This window comes from Odocoileus virginianus, chromosome 6 (assembly GCF_023699985.2).
Source record: "Odocoileus virginianus isolate 20LAN1187 ecotype Illinois chromosome 6, Ovbor_1.2, whole genome shotgun sequence".
NCBI classification, from domain to species: domain Eukaryota; kingdom Metazoa; phylum Chordata; class Mammalia; order Artiodactyla; family Cervidae; genus Odocoileus; species Odocoileus virginianus.
Genome location: NC_069679.1, coordinates 33,658,740 through 33,678,392, shown reverse-complemented (window position 1 = coordinate 33,678,392; position 19,653 = coordinate 33,658,740). Strand labels below are relative to the sequence as shown.

Here is a 19,653-nt window from a genome sequence, read left to right as displayed (position 1 = left end):
TGACTAAAGTCATGAAATTAAAAGAGGTTCACTCCTTGGAAGAAAATCTATGACTAACCTAGACAGCATATGAAAAAGCAGAGATATTACTTTTCTGACAAAGTTCCATATAGTCAAAACTATGGTTTTTACAGTAGTCATGTATGGATGTGAGAGCTGGACCGTAAAGAAAGCTGGGCACTGAAGAACTGATGCTTTTGAACTATGGTGCTGGAGAAGACTTTTGAGAGTCCCTTAGACAGCAATGAGATCAAACCAGTCAATCCTAAAGGAAATAGGGAATATTCAACCCTGAACATCCATTGGAAGGACTGACGCTAAAGTTGAAGCTCCAATACTTTGGCCACTGATACAAAGAGCTGACTCATTAGAAAAGACCCTAATGCTGGGAAAGATTGAGGGCAGGAGGAGAAGGGGGCAACAGAGGATGAGATGGCTGGATGGTATGACCAATTCAATGGACATGAGTTTGAGCAAACTCTGGGAGACAGTGAAAGACAGGGAAGCCTGGAGCACTGCAGTCTATGGGGTTGCAAAGCATCAGACATGACTTAGCAACTGAACAAAACAATAATACACACACACACACACATATATATGTTGTTGTATGTGTATATATATACACACACACACACATATACAATGGAATACTACTCAGCCATAAAAAGAACAATATTTTACCAGTTGGAGCAACATGGGTGTACTTGAAGGGCATTATTCTAAGTGAGTTGTTAAAAAAAGACAAATATTGTATGATACACTTCTACGTAGAGTCTGAAAAATACAACTAGTGAATATATAAGAAAAAAAAAAAAGCAGACCCACAGATAAAGAGAACAAACCAGTGGTTACCAGTTGGGAGTGGGGGTGAAATACAGAGGTGGGAGAGTGGGAGGTATTAAATTTGGTGAAAGATAGGCTCAAGGATGTATGTACAGCATGGGGAATATAGCCAATATTTTATAATGGCTAAAAATGGAGAGCAACCTTTAAAATAGATGTGTGTGTGTGTGTGTGTGTGTGTATGTGTAGTTTCTGACAGTTTTTATAGAATAGTTAGTGGCAAATGGAACAAATACATACATATATAATCAAAGTACATTCACATATTTACATGGTATTTATTAATATATCTATATTATATAAACTTGTTTGTAAATTTATTCATATAAAGTGGATTTATTTGTGTATTATAGTATATGTTCATGAACATATACTATATTTCAAAGTCTATTCAATATCACCAAGATGCCAATAACAGTTCCTTATGTATGATAGAACTACAATTGGCCCTTTTTTTCCTTTTGATGATCTGAATTTTTTAAAACTTTTCTTCTGTAATGAACTCATATATGGGTTTGAGTTATTTTTAAAGAAATTTATTTTTAAAAATATTTGATTCAAAAATGCCAAAAAAATTGAAGTTTGAAAAAAAAGTACCCCAAGAATAAAGCCTTCTGGTTCTGATATTTGTCTCCAGGTCACTTAGCTATGTCAAATGAGACAAGTTACTTACTTGAGAATAAGAAAATTCTGAATCTAGATACAGGTCCTGGGGCAAACCAGGGATGTAGTAGTGCTCGGGGTTGGGCAGAAACTATTGTAGGTGTTGGAAGAAAGTCTGCTTGAGAGACAGATCATGATTTCAGGCCATTTCAATGAGGGTCAAATGGAAATTATCCAGTAGAACACATGAGTCCAAGGAGGTCCAGCACAAGGGGTGCCAAATAGCGTGGGTGGCACCAGGGACCAGCCAAGTGGGAAGGAATGCATAGCATCCGTGATGCATGTTCAACATGCCAAGTACTAAAGAATGAAATATTCATCACAGTGAGGGAACTGAGGCTCAGACAGGCAGAGAAAACTAGCATTTGGTGAGCTCAGCCCACCTGCCAGGCATTGTACCCTGTGCTTTCATAAACATTATGAGAGCTGCCCAAGGTCATACAGGTAATAAGTGGGAGAGTTGCAATTCAAACCCAAGTTTTCTGATTTCACGCCTAGTGATTTTTCCACTCACTCTACTGCCCCGTTTGTAGCTCTGCATCATGAAGGCGCATTGTCTCAAGAATCCATTTGAGCTGGAATCATGGATTGCCTCCTTCTTGGCTATTCTTTGCTGAAGCCAGCAATAGCAATGCTGTTCAGACAGAACACTTTCCTGAGGGCAGCATCGACACACAGGCACAAATCCTCTTTTCTCCCATGCCAGAGAAGCAGACAGCATTTCTATCATTCTCCCTATTTCCACCATTTTTCTGGCTCTAACTTCCAACAATTTTTTGTAAGAAACAGAATGAACCAGTTTAAAAGAACATTATTCATACTTTCAAAGGACATGATAACAGTGAGCAGGCAAATTTAAGGATGACAAAGGAAGGACACAGATTGTTCTTTGAGTGAATGAAGAACACTGGTTGATGAAGGCCTAGAAGTGTGCAGCTTCTAAGACTTTTTTCAGCCAGACATTTTATACTGTTTGTGATCCCATGGACTTTAACCAACCAGGCTCCTTTGTCCATGGGATTTTCCGAGCAAGAATACTAAAGTGGGTTGCCATGGCCGCCTCCAGGGTATCTTCCCCAGGGATCGAACCCATGTCTCTTATGTCTCCTGCATGGGCAGGCAGGTTCTTTACCACTAGTACCACCTGGTAAGTCCAACCAATTATTAAATAACAACAAAAGCCAAATGTTTGACTTTATTTTTTATACTTACTTTTTCAAGATTTATTAGTTCAGTTGCTCATTCGTGTCCGACTCTTTGCAACCCCATGAACTGCAGCACGTCAGGCCTCCCTGTCCATCACCAACTCCTGGAGCCTACCAAACTCATGTCCATTGAGTCAGTGATGCCATCTAACCATCTTATCTTCCGTCATCCCCTTCTCCTCCTGCCCTCAATATTTCCCAGCATCAGGGTCTTTTCAAATGAGTCAGTTCTTCACATCAGGTGGCCAAAGTATTGGAGTTTCAGCTCTAACATCAGTCCTTCCAATTAATATTCAGGACTGACTTCCTTTAGGATGGACTGGTTGGATCTCCTTGCAGTCCAAGGGACTCTCAAGAGTCTTCTCCAACACCACAGTTCAAAAGCATCAATTCTTCAGTGCTCAGCTTTCTTTATAGTCCAACTTTCAGATCCATACATGACTACTGGAAAAACCATAGCCTTGACTAGACAGACCTTTGTTAGCAAAGTAACATCTCTGCTTTTTAATATGCTGTCTAGGTTAGTCATAGCTTTTCTCCCAAGGAGTAAGCATCTTTTAATTTCATGGCTGCAGTCACCATCTGCAGCGATTTGGAGCCCCAAAAAATAAAGTCAGCCACTGTTTCCACTGTTTCCCCATCTATTTGCCATGAAGTGATGGGACCAGCTGCTATGATCTTAGTTTTCTGAATGTTGAGCTTTAAGCCAACTTTTTCACTCTCCTCTTTCACTTTCATCAAGAGGCTCTTTAGTTCCTCTTCCCTCTCTGCCATAAGGGTGGTGTCATCTGCATATCTGAGGTTATTGATATTTCTCCCAGCAAACTTGATTCCACCTTGTGCTTCATCCAGCCCAGCATTTCACATGATGTACTCTGCATATAAGTTAAATAAGCAGGGTGACAATATACAGCCTTGACATACTCCTTTTCCTATATGGAACCAGTCTGTTGTTCCATGTCCAGTTCTAACTGTTGCTTCCTGATCTGCATACAGTTTCTCAAGAGGCAGGTCAGGTGGTCTGATATTCCCATCTCTTTCAGAGTTTTATACAGTTTATTGTGATCCACACTGTCAAAGGCTTTGGCATTGTCAATAAAGCAGAAATAGATGATTTCTGGAACTCTCTTGCTTTTTCAATGATCCAGCGGATATTAGCAATTTGATCTCTGGTTCCTCTGCCTTTTCTAAAACCAGCTTGAACATCTGGAAGTTCACAGTTCACGTATTGCTGAAGCCTGGCTTGGAGAATTTTAAGGATTACTTTACTAGCATGTGAGATGAGTTCAACTGTGCGGTAGTTTGAGCATTCTTTGGCATTGCCTTTCTTTGTCAACTGAAATTCCATCACCTCCACTAGCTTTGTTTGTAGTGATGCTTCTAAGGCCCACTTGACTTCCCATTCCAGGATATCTGGCTCTAGGTGAGTGATAATAACACCATCGTGATCATCTGGATCATGAAGATCTTTTTTGTACAGTTCTTCTGTGTATTCTTACCACCTCTTCTTAATATCTTCTGCTTCTGTCAGGTCCATACCATTTTTGTCCTTTATTGAGCCCATTTTTGCATGAAATGTTCTGTTGGTATCTCTAATTTTGCTTGAAGAGATCTCTAGTCTTTCCCATTTTATTGTTTTCCTCTATTTCTTCGCGTTGATCACTGAGGATGGTTTTGTTATCTCTTTGCTATTCTTTGCAACCCTGCATTCAAATGGGTATATCTTTCCTTTTCTCCTTTGCTTTCGCTTCTCTTCTTTTCAAGATTACAGATGGGTATTATGGTTTTCATCCATCCAATATCCCATCTGTCCACCCATTCATCTATCCTTTTATCCATTCTTCTATCCACCCACTAACCCATCAATTTGATCAACCATCCACCTCAATATGTCATACACTGAGTTATGTGCCAGGAATTCAAAGACCATGGGCATGGCCCCTTCCTTCAGAGCACCCACTTCCATCTGGGTTTACTTGGCAATCATTCATGAAATATAAGCACCTCTGGACATAATGATAACCTCTTTAAATGATTAAATATCACAAGCATGAATACATCAGCAGTTCTCAGGTGTTACGTCAATACAAATCACCTGGAGTTCTTGTTAAACGGCAGATTCTGATACAGATCCCTGCAGCCAGATCCCCCATTTCTAATTAGCTCCCAGGGCTTCCCTGGTGACTAGACTGTAAAGAAGCTGCCTGCAATGCAGTTCGGGAAGATCCCCTGGAGAAGGGAATGGCTACCCACGCCAGTATTCTTGCCTGGAGAATTCCATGGACAGAGGAGCCTGGAGGGCTTCAGTCTGTGGGGTTCAAAGAGTTGGACACGACTGAGCAACTAACACTAACCTAAACACTAATGCTTATATCATCAGTCCTTGGACCATGCTTTGAAAGCCAAGTTTTATTTTACAGTACATAGAGATGACATTAAATTCTAGATTTTTATACACCAGAAAGAGCCAGTCTTCACAGATTTAAGGGTAGATATACTACCACCAAATTCACTTTTCTTATCCTGCTTCAGAGAAACATCTTCACAGAGTGGTTTAGGCTTTAACTTACTATATATAACCCCTACCTTCCTCCACACTTTCCCTTCCAAAAACTAAGAGTTCAGTTGAATTTTTTTTTTTTTCTATTCCATAGGGCTTCTTCAATTTTCTCTCAAGAAAGGCAGAGTGTGGCTTCAGAAACCCACTGATAATTAGAAGCACTTCAGAACATGGGGTGGGGATCCAGAACTAATCACCCTAAGCCTGCAGGTTGTGTTAGGAATCCATCATGATCACATTTGTCTTGTACTGCAGACCCGCAGGGGCACCTGCAATTCATTCTGATGGCTACAAGCCACCAGGTACCTAACAGCTTGTGGGTGATTAAGAATGAATTATGGATCTTTCATTAAAAAGGTCCCAGGAAAAAAGTGGGGACAGATGCCAGATATGTTTATATTACTTACAGGGCTTAGCAATCATGAGTACTCACAGTTATTTTCTGGCAATGCCTCTTTTTAATTTTCTCATATTTTTAAGTGGCACTTGTCCTTTGGTGCCATAGTTGCACTGCCTTCATGCAACTTTTGCAAATAAGGGGAATTCCTTTCTTTCTAAGATCCAGAAATCTCTGGGTGTCATTCTTTCCTAGGACAAAAGAAATTGGCAATGATCTTCACCAACTGATGTTGGACACACATTTTTTTAGTAAAAGATGATTTCAGAGCAATACCTCATTAACATTCTGTGTACTTTAAAGGGAATATTCTATGATACTGTGTACAAAGCCTGTATTGGTACACAGTTTCTAGTTCAATTACAAAAGACCCAAGTTATTTTTTTCAGGGCCACAGAGAGTGCAATTCAACCTCAAAATCTTTGGGAAATATGCCCACACTCCAAAATGCACAGATATACTTCTTTTTAAAAGAAAACCTTCTTTTATTTGTTGTTTCCTTGACACCATCACAAGATTATTACATCATATTTAATAGTGAATACATGTATATTCAATGGGATACTACTCAGCCATAAAAAGGATGAAATAATGCCATTTGAAGCAACACAGAAGGACCTAGAGATTATCATATTAAGTGAGGTAAGCCAGACAAAGACATATATATGTATGTCTCAAACTCCTAATTTATCCCTCTTCCCCTTTCCCTTTTGGTAACCATAAGTTTGTTTTCTGTGTCTGTGGGTCTATTTCTGTTTTATATATAAGCTCATTTGTATCATTTCTTAAAAAATTCCACATATATTGTCTTTGGCTTATATACATAAAATATATATAGATATATATGTGTGTATATATATATATGTATGTGGGGTTCAAAGTGTGTATGTACACATATACACACTTATATATTGGGCTTCCCTGATAACTCAGTTGGTAAAGAATCCGCCTGCAATGCAGGACACCCCAGTTTGATTCCTGGGTCGGGAAGATCCCCTGGAGCAGGAAAAGGCTACCCACTCCAGTATTCTGGCCTGGAGAATTCCATGGACTATATAGTCCATGAGGTCACAGAGTCGGACACAACTGAGCAACTTTTACTTCACACACACACACACACACACACACACACATATATATATATATATATATATATACACATATATGATAACCAACGAGGACCTACTATATAGCACAGGGAACGATGCTCAATATTTTGCAATAACCTATAAGGAAAAGGAAAGAATATGAAAAAAATATATATATATATCTGAATAACTTTGCTGTATATCTGCAACTAATATAATAAATCAACTATACTTCAATAAAAATTTGTTAATTTAATGGTGAAGATAAAGGTGAGCACCACGGTGATTAAAAACAAATCACATTTAAGTAGGGCACCATAAGATAGAAAGTTCTCAGAGGATAGAAAAATGATTTACTTAAATTGCTCCATACTAATAAGCACTGTAGGGCTCTCAATGTCCATTGCCAGAAGACGCATCTGGTTAGGCACACCAGGCTAGGACATGCCTCATGGAATGCCATTCCAAGACTGTTACAGAATGTCCCTATGATATAAACCAGAAAAGGCTGCATTTTAACCTCTGTGACTTAAGCATTATAGACTGCGGTTTCAAGAAAGGGTTAGGAGTCAGGATGCCACTGGGTACAGGGTGAACAAACTTGCAGCCAAGAGAACCAGAAGCATCGACTTCCCAGAAGGGACCATGAAGCAGAGCCCCATGTTTTGGTGTTTAGTCGCTAAGTCGTGTCCAGCTCTTTGCGATCCCATGGACTGTAGCCTGCCAGGTTCCTCTGTCCATGGAATTCTCCAGGCAAGAATACTGGAGTGGGTTGCCATTTCCTCCTCCAGGAACGTTCCCCAACCCAGTGACTAAACCCACGTCTCCTGCATTGCAGGTGGGTTCTTTGCCACCGAGCCGCTGGGGAAGCCGTCAGAGCCCCATAAGTTACCTTAAAAACTAGAAATCTTTAACCTGTCAGTGGTGGATCCTCTGTGGGTAGAGGGTTTTATGCTTTCCTTTTTTTTTTTTTTCTGATGTAGATATTTAAATTTCCCCATAACATTAGAGCTACAACTTACTTTCCTGGAATGAAAACTCTAAAACTAACTGACAGTCAAACACTCTGTGGGGTTTCTACAAGGCAACAGGTTTGTTTCCATTACAGAACACCCAGAGTTTTTACCTCTTTCAATTTACCTATGTTACTGTTTCCCAAACCTCTAAGAACAGAGGGATCCTGGTTCTTAATTAAAAAGGAAGGGACCAAAAACGTACTAGGAAGACTCACCTATCTGAACTGTCAATATGAAATCTGCCTGACAGGCAGTTTTATGAAAATTTTTGCTAGCATTTGCTTTTGAATACTTTCACCTGCGGTTCTCAGAATCAGTTCCCTATAGAGATACTATCTCTATTTATGCTTCTTTACAAATAAAGTTTTAATGGCATCAGAAGTACTCAAGGCAGAAACCCAGCCTGAGATGGAGATTGTGAAGCAGTGTACTTAGGCTCTACAAGTGGACGAGATTTATTATCAGTCTCTGTTCAATTATAGTGAAGATGATTTACCGTGGACAATTGGTTTTTGGTTGCCTAATACATTTCTGTTGACTCCATCTCATCTTTCTAGTGTAATAGTACCCCTATGGATGAATTATCTCCACCCTATTAGGTACAGTCTATTAAGGCTCTCAAACTGTATCAGGCATGTGGTAGTTCAATCAGAATGAACTTCAGGAGTTTCGCAGGAAGTATTAGAAAAGTGATGTTCCCTTTCCTGGTGGGCATAATTTCAGAAAGATCTTTCTACTTTAAAGGTGGAGTTTGAAACTGCTGGGGATGCCCCGTGAAGACTGGGAATGGGGCCCACAGAGTCGAAGGCAAAGAAATTCCGCATCACAAGCTGGGAAGAGCCCTGCAGTGTGTGTGTTTGAATACAGATATCTATCCCTGGATTTTTACTTCTGGTAATAATAATTCACTTTTTGACCTAAGATACTTTGGGTCAGGAATTCTGCAAAATCCAGAATTATCAGATTTTTCTACCAGGTGTTAAAAATTGTTATTTTGTCCCTTGCTACTTATAATGAAATTTCAATGAGCTGTCTCAAGGAAGACAAAACAGTGGGCATGGGGGAGGTGAACATTTTCAATTTAGATATAATCTTATTTTCCCTTTTTCAAAACTTTCATCCTTTTCTTTCTCTCTCTTATCAAATATTTTGTCAGGATTAAGATGCTAATGAGCACTTCAATGAGTTGGTTAGATTTTCACTGCCTTTTTTTTTTTTTTAAACTGTGTCTAAGCTTAGTTCCTGGTGTGCTGTTAGTAAAATTGTTAAATTGGGGCAAAAGAAAAAGAACATAGTTGATTTACCAGTTTGATAAGTAAACAATTGAAAGTTAGTTGCATTTGTTTTTAACAGAATGATAATGATGATGATGGTGATGATGATAAGTAGCCATTCTTGAATATTTTCTGTATGGGGAACAAAATGCTTGACATTAGCTCATTTTATCCTTAAACCTACTTAGGAGGCAGTGGTGTGCTGGCAAGCCAATTCCAGGGGATAGAGAGTGTGATATTTTGATTTATGATATGAAATACATATTTGGTCTTTGTCCTTGTTTCTAGCACAGAACTCCTTTGGAATTTTTTAAGTGCTGAGAGTGATTAAGGTATCTTTTGCTATGTTAATGAGGTGACTTTTGGAATGTTCCTAGGTTGCCTAAGGACGAAGACTCATCTGCAGAGGAACCAGCCACTTGATTAGAGAGTTGGAACTTTCAGTTCCATCCCGACCTCTGGGGGTGGGGGAGAGGCCAGAAGTTGAATCAATCACAACAGGGCCAAAAATTTAATCAACATGGCTGTGTAATGAAGCTTCTGTAAAAATCTGAACGGACTGGGTTCAGAGGGCTTCCAAGTTGGTGAATGCATAGGGATTTGGGGAGAAAGGAACACTCCAAGAAGACAGGGAAGTTCCATGTCCCTTCCCACATACCTTGCCATCTGCATCAATTCTATTCTGCTGTTACTGAGTGATACCCATTTGTAATAAACCAGTAATCCAGTCAGTAAAATCTTTCTCTGGGTTCTATAAGTCACTCTAGAAAATTATTCAAAACAGAGGAAACTGTCTTGGGAACCCCCTGATTAAGTCAGTCTGTCAAAAGTAGGTGGGGGTAAGGGGCAGTCTTGTAGGACTAAACCCTTAATTTGTGGAATCCGATTTTATTTCTGATAGAGAGAATCAAGTTGAATTGTAGGACACCCAACTGGTGTCCCAAGTATTGCTTATTGGTATGAGGGAAACCAGACTTCCCAGGTGGCACAGTAATAAAGAACCTGCCTGCCAATGCAGGAGATGCAAGAGGTTCGATCTCTGGGTGGAGAAGTTCCCCTGGAATAGGAAAGGTTACCCACTCCAGTTTTCTTGCCTGGAAAATCCCAAGGACAGAGGAGCCTGGTAAGCTACCAATCTAGGGGATTGTAAAGAGTCTGACATGACCAAGCATACACACACTCATGAGGGAAACCACCCCCACCTCACCAATACACATATTAGAATTAGGTCTAGGGACCTAATTTAGGGAGAAAACCCTGATTTACAGAGTTTGCCGATTTCTGTGGTATAAATCCTCCCACTATAGCTGATTTTAAGCAGCCAATGGTTTAAACAGTGGCTTGAAAAATTCTTGCATACTTAACAATTAGCCCTTGGCAACCAGTCTAATAGACTCCAGTACGACACTGGAGGAACTGGAATCCCAGAGACTATGCAGCTTACCCAAACCCAGCAATGTGTAATCCCTGGTCTGTGTTACTCGAGCGCCCAATCTCTATAGCCCTTCAAATCATGAGGCAGGTTTTCACTGTTTATTTCAGAAAAGCATATGGGATTGCAAAAGTATTTTAAATATCCTTTGCATTTAGATAAATTATATTTAGTGGGACTATTTAAAGAGCATTTGAGTCGTCTATATTTTACCAATTAAGAGCCAAGAATCTATAATATATATAGCATTTGTATTAACAACTGAGTAACAGTCACCAAGCTCTTCTGCTTCAGTGCTTTGAAGATAATCTTTCTATGTCTAGTATGTCTGGGAATGTTAATGAAAATTGAAGAAATGATTAAAAAAGAATGGAGCACCAATTAAGGATGATTTATCAGCATGTTTTAGCACTAAACCCTGTCCCAATTCAAGTGTTGCCATGTATCTTATTTTTACCACAGCCTTTCCAAGAGGTTTCCAGGAAATTTATGTGTGGGTTTTGAGCCCATGAAAAATATTGAGTTAAAACTATGGATTTAAAGTCATTTTACTTGTGTGTGTGTGTGTGTGTGTGTGTGTGTGTGTGTATGTGTGCTTTAGTACCAAATATTCCCATACCATGGAAAATTCAGTAAATTATAACTGATAAGATATAACCCACAGTACTTCCCTTTCATCACCCATGCAGGCCTGACTACAGTCTTTCTTGACTCATAAGTAAAGGATTTTGCATATGTTGTTTATTATTTTGATCTAAGTCTAAAAGCCACAGCAAAGTAAAATTGATAACAATTATACACATTAGATAATTGACATTTTAGCACAGCAGAGCTATTAGTGTTCACTAGATAATAGGCATAAAAGCACTTTAGAAAATTCAAGGCACTGCACAAATGTGAGGAATTAGTATCGAGCAAAAAAAAAAAAAAAAATCTCAAAGATTATTTCTCAACTAGTACAGCTGCTATGGAGAACAGGGTGGAGATTTCTTAAAAAACTGGAAATAGAACTGCCATATGACCCAGCAATCCCACTCCTGGGCATATACACCGAGGAAACCAGATCTGAAAGAGACACGTGCACCCCGATGTTCATCGCAGCACTGTTTATAATAGCCAGGACATGGAAGCAACCTAGATGCCCATCAGCAGACAAATGGATAAGGAAGCTGTGGTACATATACACCATGGAAAATTACTCAGCCGTTAAAAAGAATTCATTTGAATCCGTTCTAATGAGATGGATAAAACTGGAGCCCATCATACAGAGTGAAGTAAGCCAGAAAGATAAAGACCAATACAGTATACTAACGCATATATATGGAATTTAGAAAGATGGTAATGATAACCCTATATGCAAAACAGAAAAAAAGACACAGATGTACAGAACAGACTTTTGGACTCTGTAGGAGAAGGCGAGGGTGGGATGTTTAGAGAGAACAGCATCGAAACATGTATATTATCAAGGGTGAAACACAGATCACCAGTCCAGGTTGGATGCATGAGACAAAGTGTTCAGGGCTGGTGCACTGGGAAGACCCAGAGGGATCGGGATGGGGAATACATGTAAATCCATGGCTGATTCATGTCAATGTATGGCAAAACCCACTACAATATTCTAAAGTAATTAGCCTCCAACTAATAAAAATAAATGGAAAAAAAAAGAAATTAAAAAAAACTATTTCTCTGCAACTCAGTTTATACACGTTATTTTCAAACAGTAAATTATAAAAGTAGAAACTTCCCCACTAAATACATGTAATAGAACTAATAACTAAAAGTGGCTTTAGGAGTTATATATTTAGTGTATATTTTAAGAAGCATCATTTTTAGTGTTGACTGAAAAAATACAGCGTGAGAGTTATACATAAATTATTGGGGGCAAAGTGAGAACTGCAGCCCATGAGCCAGCATTTCAAATAGCTTGAGAAACTGCTCCAAAGATGTAGGTCAGTGTATATGTGATTTTGGTGAAGGGGGGGAGTACATGCAATCAAGCATGTATTTTTGTAGAAGTTTACTGCTAGTCACAAGGAGCAGACGTCACCATGAAGGATTTTACTGCTTTTCCAGAGATGAGAAAATGCAAGAATTGGGCTCATAAAACCTTCTCCTGAAAATATCTAACTATCTGAAGGCCTGTTCTGCCAGTTTTCCCCAGAGCACAGAGTGCCTCATTCCTGATCTCCACCCTGAACTTCTTTCAGAGGGTATTGAAGGTCAGTGGTCATAGCAGCTTGTGATATAATCCTTATAGAGGCAGATGGCAAGTGTCAATTTTTAGCCATTATTTTAGGCCATTATTTTTCAGGAAACTTGATCATACCTCTACCCATTACCAAAGGTACTAGTTCTCTATAAGAAATAGGATGCAATTTTATAGGTGAATATTTACATCAATTGTTTAGTTTTTAAAACCTCATACCATTTAAATTAAGTTTACTTAGGATAATCATACTGAGGGAAATCAATCCTGAATGCTCATCGGAAGGACTGATGCTAAACCTGAAGCTCCAGTATTTTGGTCATCTGATGCAAATAGCTGACTGTTGGAAAAGTCCTTGATGCCTGAAAAGATTGAGGGCAGAAGGAGAAGAGGGCATCAGAAGATGAGATGGTTGGATGGCATCAGCAATGCAATGGACATGAACTTCAGGAGTTGGTGAGGGACAGGGAGACCTGGCATGCTGCAGTCCATGGGATCGCAAAGAATCGGACATGACTGGGCAACTGAACAACAGCAACAAATCATATTGAGATTGTACTTTTTAAAAAGAGTTCTTACCTGTTGAAGTCACATAATAAAGTATTTACAGATGAAATAATATGGTGTCTAGGATTTGCCTTAAAATATCCGGGAAGGGAGATGTTGGTAGAGGGCATAGATAAAATGAGATTGGCCATGTGTGGATAAAAGCCGAATCTGTGCTGATAGGTACATGGAGTCTGTTTACTAGTCAGAGTTTTTAGATGTTTGAAGCATTCCGTAATGAAAGTTTAAGAAAACACACCTCACACCAATATTTCAAACACTGTAGAACATTCCTAAGGGCTGAATAAAAAGATATGGGAAGGGCTTCCCTGGCGATTCTGTGGTTAAGAATCTGCCTTGCAGTGCAAGGAACACCAGTTCAATCCCTGGCCTGGGACAATCCCATATGCTGCAGGGCAACTGAGCCTGTGTGCCACAACTACTGAAGCCGGCGTGCCTGGAACCTCTGCTCCACAACAAGCGAAGCCACCTCAATGAGAAGCCTGCGTACCACAGTGAAGAGTAGCTCCCACTCACTGCAACTTGAAAAAGCCCGTGTGCAGCAACAAAGACCTGACACAGCCAAAAATAAATAAATAAATAAATAAATAAATAAATTTTTTAAAAGGAAATGGGAAGAATTTATTGCTAAAATACCCATTTTTACTGATCTTATCAATTTTTGTCTAGTCTAGTCCAATCCACTCTCACATTGCTGCCAAAGTTATATTTCTAAAAATTAAGTTTATTTGTGGAATTCCCTTGCTCAGAAAACCTCTTCTGAGACCCCACTGCCTTAATGATATGATTAGTGTTTCTTCTGTAACCACACAACACTTTGGTCTTAATTCCCTTATAGAAACTTCTTATCTGGCATGATCTTTTTCTCGTCTCACATTTTTATCTCTTCAAGACTCTGAAATCCACAGGAAAAACCTGAAAGAACTTTTTTGCCAAACCAATATAAACATATCTAAAAATATCTGACTATTAGGAACATACTAATCCTGTATTCCTGCTTGGGTAATCCCATGGACAGAGGAAGCTGGTAGGCTACATCCATGGGGTGCAAAGAGTTGTATATGCCTTAGCAACTGAGCACCAGCATGACCCTCAACAGAGAGTAATAAAATCTGGTAATTCTCTCAGTACAAGATTGTATTGCTTTAATGTACAACCATAGTCAAAAAATCAACTTGGGTGCTTTCCCACAAGCAAGGATAGAAATAAGTAGATAAGTTGGTTTTCATTAAAATTATTTTTATTAAAGGATACAATCAAGAGAGTAAAAAGTTCATTGCATGGGATAAACTATTTGCAAATCATATTTTGGACAAGAGTCTAGTATGCAGAAAATATAAAGAACTTTTACAACTCAACAACAAAAAGGCAAACAATGCAACTGAAAAAAATGAGTATAGGGCCTGAATAGATTTTTCTCTAAAGAAGATGAATGAATGGACAGCAAAGCAAATATATGAAAAGATGCTCAACATCATTAGTCATTAGGGAAATGCAAAGCAAAACTACAAGAAAATATCACTTTCCATTCACTGCATGGCTATAATAAAAACGACAACATAACAAGGGTTGATGATGATGTGGAGAAATTAGAACATGATATGTTGCCAACAGGAATGTAAAATGGTGCAACCACTGTACACAGTAGTTTGGCAGTCCCTTAATAAGTTAACACAGAATTACCACGTGACCCAGTAATTCCATTTTTAGGTATATAACCAAAAGAATTGTAAAAAGTGTTCAAATAAAAACTGGTACACAAATATTCATAGAGACACTTTTCACAATAGCCAAGGGAGGAAACACCCAAATGTCTATCAGCTAATGCCAATGACTGGATTAAAAAAAAAAAAGTGGTATTTTATACAATGAAACATTATTCAGTCATGAAAAAGGAATGAAGCACTGATACATTCTACAAAACGGGTGAACCTTGAACATGTGCTGTGAAAAAAGCCAGGCACAAAAGGTCACATATTGCATGATTCCACTTCTAGTAAATATCCAGAATAGTTAAATTCATAGAAACAGAAAGCAAATCAGTGGTTGTCAGAAGCCAGGGGAATGTGCAGGGACTGCTTAATGGGTGTGAGATTTCCTTCTGGGATGGTAAAAACATTTTGGAAATAGTGATGGTTGCACTACATGGTGAATGTACTGTTACTGAATTTACACTTTTAAGTGGTAAAAATAGTAACATTAATGTTATGCATGTTAGTATTTTACCAAAATAAAACACGATGTTTTCCAAGTCCAACTTGGGGATATTCCCAACCCAGGGATTGAACCTTTGTCTCTTATGTCACCTTCATTGGCAGATGGGATCTTTACCTCTAGTGCCACCTGGGTATGTCCCCTGACATCCTTTTCCTCTCTCATGCTTTCATCCTCTTTCCTACTGTTTCCTTCCTCACAGCCGGAAACCATGTACATGTTTCTGCATTCTAATAAAAGACCTTCCTTAACCTCCGCTCAAATATGTATAGAGCCAAGCTCTTTGAAAAGCCACTGGGTGGCTTCTCTCTCCACTTCCCTCTGCCTTCCACGCACCTACCCTATCCTGATTTGGTGCTCAAAACACCTCTAGGAGACTGTACTATTTTTATTCCATTCGACTACAATGAAAATGAGTCGTAGAATTGTTAAGTGATTTACTCAAGGTCATACAGGCAGCAAATGTTCAAGAAAAAAATCAAACACAACCTCTAGATCCCAAGCTCTTAACCAGATCAGGATTATAATAAGTTCTACCAGGGTATAAGCTCCATGATAACAGGAATTTTGTGCCTTAAATTAATAGGCAAAAACAAAGTAAATATTATTCTTTCCCTTGAATCTAGAAGAGCACTATAATCAATGTTCAGTGAATATATGGACCACAAGAGCATATAAATGATAAGCAATGCTTTGAGAGTAGAGGAATTCTAAGGAAGAAAATCCACTTTCAGTGATCTTGACACATTTAGAGATGTAACAGTTTGCAAACTGTAAAACTCAAGTAAAGTCATCCTGATTTGGAGGTCTGACACCATTTTTGTCTCAGAGAATTTTGTTGGGTGTGGAAACTTCCCCGTGAATATTCAAAAACTTCTGGTCTGAGACACTTGCATCTATATTATTGACAGATATTTAAAAAGTTCAGAAGAAAGGACTCTAATTGTGACTTAGGTCTTTAATTAGAGAGGTAATTTGAAATAGGAAGATAGGGTAGCTTTTACATGGTGTTTGCCTTAACCTACCAGTCTATGAAAGTATATAAACACATTTGAGTATTGTGCTTTCACAAACTTCTTCTTTCATCTTGTTTCAATGTAAATGCCTAGTACTGTAAAAATTTCCTTTGACAAGGTTTTTACCTCTTACCACAGCTAGTAAGATATATTTTTCACTTCTCAATTGCTGTCTTTTAAATATCATTTCGGGCTTCCCAGGTGGCACTAGTGGTAAAGAACCCACCTGCCAATGCAGGAGACACAGAGATGAAGGTTTCATCTCTGGGTTGAGAAGATCCCCTAGAGGAGGGCATGGCAACCCACTCCAGTATTCTTGCCTGGCGAATCCAATGGACAGAGGAGCTTAGCAAGCTACAGTCCATAGGGTCACACAGAGGCAGACATAACTAAAGTGACTGAGCAGGCAGACATGCAAATGTTATTTTATTGACAGTAAAACAATGATTTGATTTATTTACCTATGGAATTTATCTATAATTAATTAATTACCTATTCTAAACAACTAAAATTAAATATTCTAAATATTTGCACTCTGTGATATAGGAGACAGAATAGAGGCATGAGCAACAGGATGAAATAAAAAACATAGGAGGGACTTCCCTGGAGGTCCAGTGGCTAAGACTCTACCTCCCAATGGAGGGGGCCCAGGTTTGGTCCCTGCTCAGGGAACTAGATCCCACACGCCACAACTAAAAGATCCTGCATGCTGCAAAGATCAGAGGTCCCAAGTGCCACGCGTAAGGCCTGTGCAGCCGTATAAATATTTTTTAAAAATGGGAAAGGAGCTTAGTTCCCTGGACTACAAAATCGATTATTTGCAAAATTGATTTTGCTTGCATTGTCTTATTTAAGATGGTCTAATTTTCCCTGGGCTTTGACTGTGTGGATCACAATAAACTGTGGAAAATTCTTCAAGAGATGGGAATACCAAACCACCTGACTTGCCTCTTGAGAAATCTGTATGCAGATCAGGAAGCAACAGTTAGAACTGGACATGGAACAACAGACTGGTTCCAAATAGGAAAAGGAGTATGTCAAGGCTGTATATTGTCACTCTGCTTATTTAACTTATATGCAGAGCACAGCATGAGAAACGCTGGGCTGGAAGAAGCACAAGCTGGAATCAAGATTGCCGGGAGAAATATCAATAACCTCAGATATGCAGATGACACCACCCTTATGGCAGAAAGGGAAGAGGAACTAAAGAGCCTCTTGATGAAAGTGAAAGAGGAGAGTGAAAATGTTGGCTTAAAGCTCAACATTCAAAAAACTAAGATCATGGCAGCTGGTCCCATCACTTCATGGCAAATAGTTGGGGAAACAATGGAAACAGTGACTGACTTTATTTTTTTGGGCTCCAAATCGCTGCAGATGGTGACTGCAGCCATGAAATTAAAAGATGCTTACTCCTTGGGAGAAAAGTTACGACCAACCTAGACAGCATATTAAAAAGCAGAGACAGGTGTGATTCCGTCCTGCGCGGCTGCTCTTTCGAATAGTAATCGTTTAATTCCGTCCGGCTTCTCTCCCACATAAGTGTGTGCCGCCAACCCATGGAGGATCCGATGGACATGGACATGAGCCCCTTGAGGCCCCAGAACTATCTTTTCGGTTGTGAACTAAAGGCTGACAGAGATTATCACTTCAAGGTGGATAATGATGAAAATGAGCACCAGTTATCTTTAAGAACGGTCAGTTTAGGGGCTGGAGCAAAAGATGAGTTACACATTGTTGAAGCAGAGGCGATGAATTATGAAGGCAGTCCAATTAAAGTAACACTGGCAACTTTGAAAATGTCTGTACAGCCAACGGTTTCTCTTGGGGGCTTTGAAATTACACCACCTGTGGTCTTACGGTTGAAGTGTGGTTCAGGGCCTGTGCATATCAGTGGACAGCACTTAGTAGCTGTGGAGGAAGGTGCAGAGTCAGAAGATGAAGAGGAGGAGGATGTGAAACTCCTAAGTATATCTGGAAAGCGTTCTGCCCCTGGAAGTGGTAGCAAGTTTCCCCAGAAAAAAGTAAAGCTTGCTGCTGATGAAGATGATGATGATGATGAAGATGACGATGATGATGATGAAGACGATGATGATGATGATTTTGATGAGGAGGTTGAAGAAAAAGCTCCAGTAAAGAAATCTGTATGAGATACTCCAGCCAAAAATGCACAAAAATCGAACCCAAATGGGAAAGACTCAAAACCATCAACACCAAGATCAAAAGGTCACGAATCCTTCAAAAAACAGGAAAAAACACCTAAAACACCAAAAGGACCTAGCTCTGTAGAAGACATTAAAGCAAAAATGCAAGCAAGTATAGAAAAAGGTGGTTCACTTCCCAAAGTGGAAGCCAAGTTTACCAATTATGTGAAGAATTGTTTCCGGATGACTGACCAGGAGGCTATTTAAGATCTCTGGCAGTGGAGGAAGTCTCTTTAAGAAAATAGTTTAAACAGTTTGTTAAAAATTTTCCGGCTTATTTCATTTCTGTAACAGTTGATATCTGGCTGTCCTTTTTATAATGCAGAGTGAGAACTTTCCCTACCATGTCTGATAAATGTTGTCCACGTTCCATTGCCAAGAATGTGTTGTCCAAAATGCCTGTTTAGTTTTTAAAGATGGAACTCCACCCTTTGCTTGGTTTTAAGTATGTATGGAATGTTATGATAGGAATAGTAGTAGTGGTGGTCAGACAGATGGAAATGGTGGGGAGACAAAAATATACATGTGAAATAAACCCAGTATTTTAATAAAGTAAAAAAAAAAAAAAAAAAGCAGAGACGTTACTTTGCCAACAAAGGTCCGTCTAGTCAAGGCTATGGTTTTTCCAGTGGTCATGTGTGGATGTGAGAGTTGGATGGTGAAGAAAGCTGAACGCTGAAAAATTGATGCTTCTGAACTGTGGTGTTGGAGAAGACTCTTGAGAGTCTCTTGGACTGCAAGGAGATCCAACCAATCCATCCTAAAGGAAATCAGTCCTGGGTGTTCATTGGAAGGACTGATATTAGAGCTGAAACTCCAACACTTTGGCCACCTGATACGAAGAGCTGACTCATTTGAAAAGACCCTGATGCTGGGAAAGATTGAAGGTGGGAGGAGAAGGGGACGACAGAGGATGAGATGGTTGGATGGCATCACTGACTCAATGGACATGAGTTTGAGTAAACTCCAGG

At 39.3% G+C, this 19,653-nt stretch overlaps 1 protein-coding gene, 1 long non-coding RNA gene and 1 pseudogene across 2 annotated transcripts in view; 2 read left to right on the top strand and 1 right to left on the bottom strand.

Moving 5' to 3' along the window:
* LOC139035615 (uncharacterized) overlaps nt 1–10,859 on the top strand; it is an 86,946-nt gene extending 76,087 nt beyond the window's left edge. Inside the window, exon 3 of the long non-coding RNA XR_011488245.1 lies at nt 8,517–10,859. This is a non-coding gene — a long non-coding RNA (uncharacterized lncRNA). The remainder of the gene's footprint in view (nt 1–8,516) is intronic.
* FRMD6 (FERM domain containing 6) overlaps nt 1–19,653 on the bottom strand; it is a 252,545-nt gene that overhangs the window by 189,375 nt on the left and 43,517 nt on the right. The gene's annotated exons all lie outside the window — the stretch shown is intronic.
* On the top strand, nt 17,953–19,254 carry LOC110144272 (nucleophosmin pseudogene; annotated as a pseudogene).